Consider the following 14,515-nt stretch of genomic DNA (forward strand, 5'->3'; position numbering starts at 1 on the left):
GGGTAGAGTTTGAAACCCAGTATTTAGTAGTAGCGCGGGTTTTTACCCCTCGCTACTACTATAGCATGTCCCCGAGGGGCACGGCTGATACCGATTAGTAGTAGCGAGGGGTAAAAACTTAGTAGTAGCGCGGGTTTATAACCATCACTACTACTATGGCATGGTCCAGGGGCACGGTAGAGACCACTTAGTAGTAGCGAGGGTTAAAAACCAACGCTATTGCTATCAACTTAGTAGTAGCGAGGGTTAAAAACCCGCGCTACTACTATGGCATGTCCCGGGGGCATGTAGAGACCGCTTAGTAGTAGCGAGGGTTAAAAACCCGCGCTACTGCTATCAACTTAGTAGTAGCGAGGTTTAAAAGCCTCCGCTACTAGTAAGTAGCAGTAGCGAGGGTTTTTAACCCTCGCTACTAGTAAGCGTCTGTGTATAAGCTTTTCCCTAGTAGTGAGTTGTCCTTGGTTTCTGCGACATTGTGTTTGACTCTCCATTGATGTATGATATTTTGGTTAATGAACCTAATGTTGTAGATATCTGCTTTTCTACATTCGACGATCTTCAACCTGCATAATATAGTGAGGATAATTATATATACATGCAATGAAAGAGCTGAGCTATATATAGAGACTTAATTATTACAGAAGTAGTAACAATAGCAAGTCATGGGTGTGTTGTCGAGGGCCTTTTGATTGTATAACTGGAATAACTCGTCAAATTCAACATTAAAATATCCATTCCAACGAGGTCGTGCTCCTCTTTAATTCGCAACGTCAAAGTATGCTACCATACATGGAGTCTTCGCATCATCATTGTTAGAGGAGGCTGATCAGGTTTGACGAGAGGCTGCCCGTACTGGAATCTGAATTTGTCCACCTCCATTGTTTCAAACTCTATATCATTGGTCCGGTAATCAGCAGGATTGGTACCGGGCACCATCCCCGGATGATCAGTGACGATATCGCTAGACACCTTGAGCGGGGGGGCACGTTTGCTTTGCCTGTTTGCCGAGCCGGGGAATTTTTTCCCACTTCTTCGTTCTACTAACCTTGCATCACTGCAAGCACTTCCCGACAGCTCCGCTTCCTTATATGCCTTTTTAATAGTGCGCACATAGTTGGAATCCGGCGGAGGCAGTGGTGGTCGCTTCAGGGTATCGATAGTCTACTTCAATTTCACCAGATCTATCGTTTCCTTCGGAGGTGGAGGTTTCCGTGCAAAAAAGCCCCTCACTTGGGCACGACTGATTTCCTCATTTTCCTTGTCGATCCTCTCATATGGTAACTTTTCGAGAGCCTTGAGAGATGGACCGTATTTTAATTCCTTCCCTCCTCTGCTTGTACTGCTAGCCACCGGAGCGGTGGCCTCTCTCTTCTATCATTGCTGACGCGGCAGAGTCCACTGACACGCCAGAGGAGGCAGAGTGCTCCGACGCACAGGAGGAGGCGGAGGAGGAGCCGTAGTGCCCTCATGCATCGGAGGAGGCGAAGTGCTCGTCGTAGGAGGCGAAGAAGGAGTTGGAGTGCCGTCGCGCACCGGAGGAGGCGGATGAGGAGGCGGAGTGCCCTGATCACTCGCCGGAGGAGGAGGTGGAGGAGGCGGCGGAGTGCCCTGACTTGCCAGAGGAGGAGGAGGAGGCAGAGGCCGAGGGAGTCCTGGATAAGGGGGTATCCAGACAGCCGGACTATATACTTTGGCCAGACTGTTGGACTATGAAGATATAAGATTGAAGACTTCGTCCCGTGTCCGGATAGGACTCTCCTTGGCGTGGAAGGCAAGCTTGGCGATTCGGATGTAGATCTCTGTCACGCCCAATATGCGACCTATCCAAAAGGAACTCGAAGGTCCCACCAAGGATAGACCCGCATATTGAAACGCTTTTGCAAGGTGGATATCATTACATCAACATTACATAATAGGTAGGGATACATACATAAGGCATAAAATGCCACACGAATACAACATCATCATACATAAGATTAACATCCGACTACGGATGAAACACAAATAGAAACTCAAACGACATCCACCCTGCTAGCCCAGGCTGCCGACCTGGAACCTATCCCTGATCGAAGAAGAAGCAGAAGAAGAACTCCAAAACAAGCAAACATCACTCTCGCATCATGATCATCCCGTAACCTGTACCTGCAACTATTGTTGTAGTAATCTGTGAGCCACGAGGACTCAGCAATCCCATTACCATGGGTATCAACACTAGCAAAGCTTAATGGGAAAGGAAGGGGTAAAGTGGTGAGGTTGCAGCAGCGACTAAGCATATATGGTGGCTAACATATGCAAATAAGAGCGAGAAGAGAGCAAGCGGAACGGTCGTGAAACTAGCAATGATCAAGAAGTGATCCTGAACTCCTACTTACGTCAAACATAACCCAAAAACCGTGTTCACTTCCTGGACTCCGCCGAGAAGAGACCATCACGGCTACACACGCGGTTGATGCATTTTAATTCGGATCTGGTGTCAAGTTATCTACAACCGGACCTTAACAAATTCCCATCTGCCCATAACTGTGGGCACGGCTTTCAAAAGTTTATACCCTGCAGGGGTGTCCCAACTTAGCCCATGATAAGCTCTCGCGATCAACGAAGGATATACCTTCTCCCAGGAAGACCCGATCAGACTCGGAATCCCGGTTTACAAGACATTTTGACAATGGTAAAACAAGACCAGCAAAGCCGCCCGATGTGCTGACAAATCCCGATAGGAGCTGCACATATCTCGTTCTCAGGGCAACACCGGATGAGACTAGCTACGAGTAAAACCAACCCTCAAGTTGCCCCGAGGTGGCCCCGCAGGCAGCTCAGTTCGGACCAACACTCGAAGGAGCACTGGCCCGGGGGGCTAAAATAAATATGACCCTCGGGCTCCGGAAACCCAAGGGAAAAAGGCCTAGGTGAGGCAAATGGTAAAACCAATGTTGGGCCTTGCTGGAGGAGTTTTATTCAAAGCGAACTGTCAAGGGGGTCCCATAAATCACCCAACCGCGTAAGGAACGCAAAATCCGGGAACATAACACCGGTATGACGTAAACTAGGGCGGCAAGAGTGGAACAAAACACCAGGCATAAGGCCGAGTCTTCCACCCTTTACCAAGTATATAGATGCATTAATTAAGTAAGAGATATTGTGATATCCCAACATAATCTTGTCCACCATGGAGCAATCTTCAACTTCACCTGCAACTAACAACGCTATAAGAGGGGCTGAGCAAAAGCGGTAACATAGCCAAGCAACGGTTTGCTAGGAAGGGTGACAAAGGTTAGAGGTTCATGGCAATTTGGGAGGCTTGAAGAGCAAATGATAGGTAGCGCAGCATAGCAATAGAACGAAGCAACTAGCATGGCAATGATAGTAGTGAGATCCAGGGTAGCGGTCATCTTGCCTGAAATCCCGCAAAGAAGAAGAACGAGACCATGAAGAAGACGAACGAGAGTAGTCGAACGAAATCCTCACAATCGCAACATTACCGGAACTAAGAAGCAACACCAGAAAGAAACAAACAACATGGTAAACACATAAGCATAATCATGGCATGATACACAATCAAGTATGATCCATGTCCGGTTTAATGAGGCATGGCATGGCAAAGTGCAACAAACAATACTACAAGTTAAGTGGAGCTCAATATGTAACGAGTTGCATATTGACAAAACACCACATGCAATTATTTAGTTTGATCTCGTTATAAGCTACTGAACAATATTAAATGTTGTTAAACATGGAAAGAGGTGAGGCATAAGTAAACTAACTAACTAGGCAAGTTTAAATGGGGCCGAAACAACAAACAACAATTCTGGAAAATCCCCATATGCATATTTTAGATTCGGTACTGTTCTGCCCTAAACACAATTTTATTGTTGTTCAACAGGAAAATAAAGTGCACCATGTTAAACTAGGCATTTTTGCACCCCATTTACATATAAAGTTTATTAAAATTGGAGCTACGGTTATTTAGTGATGAAATAAATCATTTTAACATGGCATTTAAGCAAATTTAAACAAACATCATTTTAAACATTTTAAACATGGATGAAAGTGGAAAATTATTAATCTACACAAAATTCTAAGCATTTTACATATATAAATCATTTTAATCCGATGCACGGTTTGAGAGATATAAATGCATGAACATGAGGGTCTTTTCCGCAAAACTGATAAATCCTGGGATAATGCTAAATTCCCAGGACCAGAAAAAAAAAACATATCGGGCCGAATTAGAGCTACGGGCCGAAACAGGACATGGGTGCGGGGGTGGTTTCTCACCATGGGCCATGGCCCAGTTGGAAGTAGAGGAGGCCGGCGGATCTGGCGAAGAGGAGCTGGGCCTTGGCGAGCGGCTGGAGGTCGACCCGCTCGGGCGAGTTGATGATGCGATGAACGAGCGCACGGCTACCTGGCCTCGCTCGACGCAGAGGCAGCAGTCAGAGGAGGCAAGACGCGGGACTTGTAGCGGCGGGGCAGGGAAACGGCGGCCAGGAACAGACGGGGACAGGCGGATCCGGCGAGGTACTAGAGGCGCTCGAGCAGAGGTGGGGAAGGCCATGGCACTGGAGCCTTGTCGGTTCTCGCGCACGACGCACAGGCAGGAGGCGGCAGCGCTACAAGGAGAACAGAGAGAGGGAATGAGATGCGAGGTGCGACCTGTCGGGGTCCTGGACGGCAGCGCCTGGGTGGTGGTGGAGGACGGGACGGCTCGGGAAGGAGGCATCTGCGGGGCTACCGGGAAGCTGGAGGGCGGCGGGGTCCTTGGTTCAGGCGCGAGCGGGCGATGACGAGCGGGGCTCGAGGCTGATGGAGAGGACGACGGCTTGGCGGCGGCGAACTTGCCGGCATCGGGGACGAGGTGCTCCGGGACAATGCAGGTCGCGGGCGCAGCAGATGGAGCTCGGCTCATGGTTGCTGCTCGGGAGGTGCAAAGCAGAGGAGGGGGCACGGCTGCGGTCCGGTCGCCTGCTCCGGCGAGGAGCTGCAGACGCGGGCGACGGGGTCGTTCTCGAGGAGGCACGAGAGGAGGTGGATGGGTTTGATCGGTGGGAATCAAGGAGGAACAGGGGAGGCGCTGGATCGAGTGAGGTGGAGGCCGAGGGGATCTGGAGGCTGAAATCGAGGAGGGGAGGATGGATCCCGAGGGGGATTTGGTGAGTGGGTGGCGGTGGCTGATCTAGTTGGGTGGAGATGGATCGGGATGGATCCCGAGGTTCTAGGGTTTGCAAAATAGACTAGGGGTGGACTATATATATGGAAAGGAGGGAAGTTTAGATCTTTCGATCGAAATCCGATGGACAACAATAAATATGCTAGGGAGTCCCAAATAAGAAAACGGAGATGTTTTAGGGACATTTGGGGACGATCTGAATTCAACAGTAACGACAGAACGGGTCAGGTTCGGGGGAGTTATGGACGCGCGCGCGAGGGGGCTGCGAGCTGGCAAGAGAGGTTAGGTGGGCACGGTCAAGAGGGAAGCAAAAACCCGACTGGTCTCGGAACGGTCTACGAAAGCAAGGGGGGACGCGGCAACTAAGAATGGGTGCAAGCTTTATGAAAACAATGACGGCAACGAGTGCCGATGCAATGCAAATGATGACATGAGATGAAATGCAAGACATGAACAAAATGCAAAACAAACGACAACAATCCAACCATGAAGGAAATATCAAATCACATAGCCGGAAATGGCAAGAGTCAGAGTTACGAATATGGAAACTTGTATCTGGGGCGTTACAATCTCCTTCTCTGTAGCCGACTTTGTGTAACCCTAGCCTCCTCCGGTATCTATATAAACCGGAGGGTTTAGTCTGTAGGACACAACAACAATAACAACAATCATACCATAGGCTAGCTTCTAGGGTTTAACCTCTCTGCTCTCGTGGTAGATCAACTCTTGTAATACTCATATCATCAAGATTAATCAAGCAGGAAGTAGGGTATTACCTCCATCGAGAGGGCCCGAACCTGGGTAAAACATCGTGTCCCCAGTCTCCTGTTACCATTAGCCTTAGACGCACAGTTCGGAACCCCCTACCCGAGATCCGCCAGTTTTGACACCGAAATTGGTGCTTTCATTGAGAGTTCCTCTGTGTCGTCGCTGTAAGGCTCGATGGCTCCTCCAACCTTTAACAACACCGTCCTGGGTGAGACTTTTCTCCCCAGACAGATCTTCGTGTTCGGTGGGTTTGCACTGCGGGCCAACTCGCTTGGCCATCTGGAGCAGATCGATAGCTACGCCCCGGGCCATCAGGTCAGGTTTCGAAACCTAAACTACACTGCCGACATCCGCGGAGACTTGATCTTCAACGGATTAGGGCCCATGTCAGGAGCGCCGAACGATCACGACGTCCATGACCTAGATCTGTCGTCGGACAATATTCGGAACATCGCGCCTGCTACAGCTCCGGACTTCATTCCAGAGCAGATCGTGCCTTCCGAGGACGGCTGGATGGACCCCGCCCCGGAGGCCGCACACTCATCGGCGTTGGAGCCGAACACAGACTCCGCTCCTAAGGAGATCTGTGTCTTCGGACCCCCGGACTTGTCTTCGGTCGTGGGTTCCGGACCACGTGCATCCATGCCCATCGAACCTGATTGGGCACCAATCATGGAGTTGACCGCAGTGGATATCTTCCAGCACTCCCCTTTCGCGATGTGCTAAATTCATTAAGATCTCTCTCTCTCTGTCAAGAGATTCCTGGCCGAACTATGTTCAACTCGAGTGGGAAGCAGGCAATGAAGAAATTCGTCACCCACCCACCACCCACTTCATAGCCACGGTCGATGATTTGACCAACGTACTTAACTTCGACTCCGAAGACATCAACGGTATAGACGACGATGCAGGAGTAGAACAGGAACCACCGCCCATAGGGCGCTGGACTGCCACCTCTTCATATGATATATATATGGTTGATACTCCCAAGGAAGACAATGGCGATGAGGCAACAGGAGATAACCCCTCAGGGATGAAATCAAAGCATGGGCGTCATCGGCGCCGCTCCAAGCCCCGCCACAGCAATACCAGCACTAGAGAAGAAAATAATCCAGATGCTGCCGAAGAAGGATACAATCCAGATCAACCTACCTTCGAGCAGGCCGAACAAGAACACGGGCAGGTCAGCCCAGATGAACAGGCGACGGACGGATACTTAGAGGACGATAACTATATGCCTCCCTCCGAAGATGAGGTGAGCCTCGGTGACGACGAATTCGGCGTACCGGAGGATCCCATAGAGCAGGATCGCTTCAAGCGCCGGCTTATAGCTATTGCAAGAAGCCTGAAAAAGAAGCAACAACAGCTCCAAGCTGATCAAGATCTGCTCGCAGACAGATGGACCAAAATCCTGGCGGCCGAGGAATCCAGACTTGAGCGCCCCATCAGGGGATACCCAAAACACAAATCGCTAGAAGAAGAGCCTGAACTACCAGCACAAGACGAGGCTGATCGGCCACCTCGTGGCCGGGATAAAACAACGTACCAGCCCGCACCCCCATCCCGGTTCACTACGGCACGGGGCAATACACAGGACCTTCGAGAAACATTGGAAAACAACGCAGGACAACCAAGATCAATCTACGGATCACAAGGGCGCGCCACAACACAGGACGATGATCGTCATACCGGATACACTAATAATAAATCTGACCGGGCCGAACATGACCGGCCAGACCTAGCTGGACTACGTTGTGACATAGACCGGCATAGAGGCGCCGCACACCCCCTCTGCTTCACTGATGAAGTAATGGAACATGAATTCCCAGAAGGGTTTAAACCTGTCAACATCGATTCATACAATGGCACAACAGACCCTGCGGTGTGGATCAAAGATTTCCTTCTCCACATTCACATGGCTCGCGGTGATGACCTACATGCCATCAAGTATCTCCCACTCAAGCTTAAAGGGCCAGCCAGACATTGGTTGAATAGCCTGCCAACAAACTCCATTGGCAGTTGGGAAAATCTTGAGGACACATTCCTCGATAACTTCCAGGGCACCTACGTGCGACCACCGGATGCTGATGACTTAAGTCACATTACCCAACAGCCCGGAGAGTCAGCCAGGAAATTCTGGACTCAGTTCCTAACTAAAAATAACCAAATTGTCGACTGTCCAGACGCTGAGGCCCTGGCGGCCTTTAAGCACAATATCCGCGACGAGTGGCTTGCCCGACACCTCGGCCAAGAAAAACCGAAGTCCATGGCGGACCTCACGACACTAATGACCCACTTTTGCACGGGCGAGGACAGCTGGCTGGCTCGTAGTAACACCATGCCAGGAAACGCTGGCACTTCAGATATCCGTGACAGTAACGGAAAGCCACGGTGCAATAGACATAAGCATTAGAACAATGGCGACAATGCCGACGACGCGATAGTCAATGCCGTATTCAGCAACTCCAAATCCGATCAGCGGAAGAAGTCGTTTAAGAGAAACAATCCGGGATCGTCCAGTCTGGACCGCATACTCGACCGCTCATGCCAGATTCACGGCACCCCCGATAAACCAGCCAATCACACCAACAGAGATTGCTGGGTGTTCAAACAGGCCGGCAAGATAAATGCTGAGAACAAGGACAAGGGGCTGCACAGCGATGATGACGAGGAGCCCCGGCGTCCGAACACTGGGGGACAGAAGAAATTCCCCCCCCCCCCCAGTTGAAAATGGTAAACATGATCTATGCCACACACATTCCCAAGAGGGAAGGAAAGCGTGCACTGCGGGATGTCTATGCGATGGAGCACGTCGCCCCAAAGTTCAACCCATGGTCATCTTGTCCGATCACATTCGATCGTAGGGACCATCCTACCAGCATCCATCACGGCGGCTCAGCCGCATTGGTCCTTGACCCAATCATCGACGGATTCCACCTCACGCGAGTCCTCTTGGACAGTGGCAGCAGCCTAAACCTGCTTTATCAGGACACAGTGCAGAAAATGGGCATCGATCCATCACAGATCAAACCCACCAAAACCACCTTCAAGGGTGTAATTCCAGGGGTAGAGGCCCGTTGTACGGGCTCAATAACACTGGAAGTGGTCTTCGGATCTCCGGATAACTTCCGAAGCGAGGAGTTAATCTTCGATATCGTCCCTTTTCGTAGTGGCCATCATGCACTACTTGGACGAACCGCGTTTGCTCGATTCAAAGAGGTGCCTCACTATGCATACCTTAAGCTCAAGATGCCAGGACCTCGCGGGGTTATCACAGTCAACGGAAACACAGATCGCTCCTTCCATACAGAAGAGCACACTACGGCCCTCGCGGCCGAAGTACAAAGCAGCCTCCTTCAACAAACAGCCAATTCGGCAACGATAACCAGAGCACCGTCAAGCGAGTCCGGAGCACCCCGCAGGAGGATGGTCAGGCGCGCCAAGAGCTCGATTAGCAATCCGGCCTCCGCAATAGCCCCAATGAGGAGGTATTTGTGCCACGCGTACACAACTACGCACTCAAAATACCATGGGCATATGCAGAGGCAAGTCGACGATGTAGCTCACAGTGCGGTTCAGCCCCCACAAGGCCCGCACATCCTTCAACTTCCTTTCTTTTCAGGACCCCACTTTTGGGAAGGCCCTTCAGAGAACCGGACTATCGGACTCATCACTGAGGGGAACACCAAGGAGGCAAGAGGCTTTGCACACAAGGGAATACCCAGGTGGTCTCTTTCAATGATCATTATACCTGTTTTTACATACCCACATGCAGCCTGCCCTTGGATAGGAAATGTCAAATAGTCCTATTTATTTTTGCTTAATGCATTAATTGTAAACATACGCCTTGAGGTGTTATTCAAATAACAATGGGAAATAGTATAACAACGTCAGCTTCTTACTACTATCGTCATATTTTTCTCTTAAAATATTTATTTAATATTGCATCCGTACACTTTGGTACGGTCAGTTTGCCAGGGGCTTCTTATTGAGCCCCACAACACGGCAAGAGAAGTTCGAACACTTTCAACGGTGCGGCACCCCGAACTTATAGCATTATATGCATCAGCTCTGAATCATGTCTTGGGTCAATAGTTGGGTTAGCCCGGCTCCCTTGTTTTGGTACCTTACGTTCCGTTATATCGGCTAAGGTAGCGCAGGGAGAACTACTGCGATTGTGTCCCGGTTCTTCCGGACGAGCACCCCAGTAGAGAAAGCCGAAAACTGACCGTCATGATGCGGCGAGAGCTGGTCGCTGTTCGAGATGTACTAAATCCTTAACGATTTTTTCCGCTTAAGGGGAGGAATCGGCCTTGCCCGGTTTAGGCGTGTATAGCACGCCAGTTCGGCCTTTCGAATACTAGGGGCTTCGCCGAAATTTAAAATTATAGACTTCTATGGCCAAGTGAGAGTTATAAAGCCGAATAGTCCGATTGCCTTGTTCACTGCACTAAACACCTCCTTAACGGACCAACAATTTGGATAAAGAGTGTTTGGGTTTTCCATGAACACCCCAGTACTAGTTACAAGGGGGCAGAAGCCGATGACTAGCCTACTTTCAGATTTTGATAAACGGCCGCAGAGAAGGTAATATTTTAAATCAAACAAAGCGTTGTATAGCACAGACAAACTCATTCTCATATTACAAAGATGACATGAGTACATTCACTCAAAGATTATGTTCTTGGCACATTCATTTGCCACAAGACGAGCGCCTTTCATAACGCCATCATAATATTTTTCGGGGTAGTGATGCTCCTTACCCTCCGGGGGTCCATCCTTCACGAGCTTCTAAGCATCCAGTTTGGCCCAATGCATCTTCGCACGGCAAAGGCTCGTCGGGCACCCTCAATACAGACGGATTGCTTGATAACTTCTAGCCGTGGACAGGCATGCACCATCCGCTTCACCAAGCCAAAGTAGCTGTCGGGCAGGGGCTCGCCAGGCCACATCCGGACTATGAGGCCCTACATGGCCAGTTCGGCCGCATTGTGGAGTTCGACCAATTGCTTCAGTTGGTCACTTAGAGGCATCGGGTGTTCGGTTCCAGTTTATTGGGACCAGAACAGCTTCTCCGTTGAGCTCCCCTCTTCAGCACGATAGAACTCCACGACATCCGAAATGCTGCGTGGCAGATCTGCGAATGCCCCTGGAGAGCTCCGAATTTGTGTAAGTAAAAGAAATGACTCCTCCACATGCTTGCTTTGCATAAAGAATGCCTTACCCTCCGCTATCTTCTTGGCCAGCTGGATTTCCTGGAGGGCCTTTTGGGCTTCGGCCTTGGCGTTTGTCGCGCTCTGGAGGGCCTTCGCAAGCTCAGACTCCTGCGTCTTGAAGTCACGCTCCAAGGACTCGAACTTCTTGCCAAGCTCCTGGAGCTCTTGTTGTACCTCCCCCACCCGAGCATCTTGCTTCTCGCGCTTGGTGCGCTCCGTAGCCGCCTTGGCTTCGGCCGCAGACAGTGCTCTCTTCAGGGCCGCCACTTCGGTCGCGGTCCCTATCAAAAATCATGATGCTTTTTGTTAGCATTATCAATTTTTCTTCTCTATATGACACACGGACGGGGTTTCACTTACCTTTGTTCTCCTCGAGCTGCTTCTTCACGAGGCCGAGCTCTTCTTCGGCCTGCCCCAGGTCGCGCTTGAGTCCGGCAACCTCAGTCGTGCGCGCAGCAGCGGTCAGCAGCAATGCCTGCTCGTTAACATAGACAAGTACTATTAGATTCCTATGGATTGTTAGTTGACCCTCCGTTTGGCTTTTCTTTCCGAACACCAAACAGAGTATCAGGGGCTACTGTCTATCAGGTGATATTTCCTCACACTTTTTCATTACTTACCTCAAAGCCTGTTAGTATGCTGGTGCAGGCTTCGGTCAATCCGCTTTTGGCAGACCGAACCTTCTCTATCACCGTACTCATAAGAGTACGGTGCTCATCGTCGATGGAAGCGCCTCGAAGCACTTCCAATAGATTATCTGATGCCTCCGGCTGGGCGGAGGTCATCGGCATGGCCAGCTCGCGCTCCTTCGCGAGGGGCTGCCTACTGAAATCCGGAACCTTTGGTGGCTCTGGCGCAGTAACCGGCTGGAAGCCAAACTTGCTGTGGCTCCCATCAGCATAATCCATGGGGGTCTTGCCCCCCATGCGCCCGGCGTCTGGGATTTTGCCTTGGGGCGTCTCTGGAACCATCGCCTCCTGCTCTGGTATCCTACGGGACAACACCTCGGTGTCATCCGCGGGTCGTGGAGAGGTGGCTGTCGGGAGTGAATTCATCTCCGACTCGTCCAGAGACTCCTCCGAAGAGGACACCCCGACATTGGACCCGGTCGGACTGCATATACGTGTTCGGCGTCATTACAAATCATGAGGTCAAAGTCGCATGAAAAAGTATTACAGAATACAGATACTTACGGCCTCACCCGGGGCTTGCCCCTGGGCTGCCACTCCTCGTCGATGTAGGCGGCGGTAGTGGAGTGATCTGGAAGGGACGCCTTTCCCTTCTTCGGTGTCCCGGCCTCCCCAAATGGGGCGGCCTTCCTTTTCTTCTCCTCCCCAGTGCAGGGAGGAGGGATTTGCTCATGCTTCCCCCCGTCTCCGTGGGGGGGGGGGTCCTCCTCGTCATCCTCGGATGACGAGTCTATCACGGCCCTGCGCCAGGGACCTCTTCTGGTCCCCACGGCCGCCTTCTTGGACACTTCGGCCCCCTCGGTCGGGGCTGCCTTCCTCTTTCTCCCCTCCCCTTCGTGGGAGGAGTGTGACTCGTCATCTTCTGGCGAGGCGTCTGGTGCAGCCTTGTGCCGAAGACCCTTCCGGGTCCCCGTAGCCTTATTTTAGGCCTTTTTTCTCCGGCACCTTGTAAGGCGTCGGAACCAGCATCTCCGTTAGGAGCGCGTCTGCGGGATCCTCAGGCAGTGGAGCCGGGCAGTCAATCCGCTCCGCTGTCTCCACCCAATCCTGTTTGATCAGCATGGTGGCTTAAAAATCTTCCCACAAATATACTAGGAAATGAACATCGTGTGATAGTCTGAGGACTTACTGGATTGGTGAGGCGTTGTGCGATGAGTCCTCGGTCCTCGGAAAGGGGAGGAGGAACTTCGTTGGTCTTGAACAGTACCTTCCAGACGTCTTTGTGCGTCGTGTCGAAGAGTTCCAGCATCATCTGGTGTTCGGCCGGATTGAATTCCCACATATCGAATGTCCGTCTTTGGCACGGGAGAATCCGGCGAACGAGCATGACCGGGACCATGTTGAGAAGCTTGATCTTCTTGTCCCTCATACTTATGATGTAGGTCTCTAGTCCGGTCAGCTCCATGGGTTCGTCCCAGGCCAGGCCCTTCTTTTCCCAAGAAGTGAGCTGCATGGGGATTCCGGATCTGAATTTGGGGGTCGCCACCCAGTTGGCGTCGCGCGGCTAGGAGATGTAGAACCACCCTGAGTGCCACCCTTTCACGGTCTCCACGAAGGAGTCATCAAGCCATGTAACATTGGGCATTCTCCCCACCATGCCACCTCCGCACTCCGCCTGTTGTCCGCTCACGATCTTCAGCTTCACGCAGAAGATTTGCAGCCACAGGCCGAAGTGGGGCTTGATGCGGAGGAATGCCTCACACACGACGATGAACACCAAGATGTTGAGGACAAAATTCGGGGCTAGATCGTGAAAATCTAGCCCGTAGTAATACATGAGCCCGCGGACAAATGGGTGGAGTGGAAATCCTAGTCCGCGGATGAAATGAGGGAGAAATACTACTCTCTCCCGAGACTTTGGGGTGCGGGAGTTTTGTCCCTCTGCCGGAAGCCTGTGCGCGATGCTCTCGGCCAGGTATCTGGCCGCCCGAAGCTTGGTAATGTCCTCCTCTGTGACGGAGGAGGCCATCCACTTGCCTCCCGCTCCGGACATGCTGCGGTCCAACGGAGAAGGTGAGAACTTCGGCGTTGGGGCTCGAGAATGCGAGAATGGATGAGAAAAGGAGGAAGAAGGTGTGGTTGAAGATGGGAGGTCCTTATCCCTTTATAAAGGCAGTGCAGAATGTGCGCCTCCCCACTTGCCTCTTGAAATCACTTATTTTCCAAGCGCCTCGATTGATGGCGCTGGTTGGGTTATCCATACCCGTATTGATGGACATCCCGCGATAAGGGGACACGATCTCTGCTTTGACAAGACGTGACAAAGAAACTGCCTCGCGATGTGTGCGGGAGCTGGTTGTGAAAAGCGGTTTGAATAATGACCGGACCATGGCGTGATGTCACACTACGAGGAGTTGTCAACAGATTAGATTCATGGTTTATTATTCTCTCTACGGTGTTATATGAAATTTGTCTTGCAGAGCCAGACACAGTCCTTGTGTTCGGAATTTATCTTGGATTATTTGGAGATGGAACCCGCCTCGCAATGCCGAAGACAATCTACACGCCGGACTCGTCGTCATTGAAGTTTGGTTTAGGGGCTACTGAGGGAGTCCTGGATAAGGGGGTATCCGGACAGCCGGACTATATACTTTGGCCGGACAGTTGGACTATGAAGATATAAGATTGAAGACTTCGTCCAGTGTCCAGATAGGACTCTCGTTGGCGTGGAAGGC

This window comes from Triticum dicoccoides, chromosome 1B, assembly GCF_002162155.2.
Source record: "Triticum dicoccoides isolate Atlit2015 ecotype Zavitan chromosome 1B, WEW_v2.0, whole genome shotgun sequence".
Taxonomy (NCBI): Eukaryota; Viridiplantae; Streptophyta; class Magnoliopsida; order Poales; family Poaceae; genus Triticum; species Triticum dicoccoides.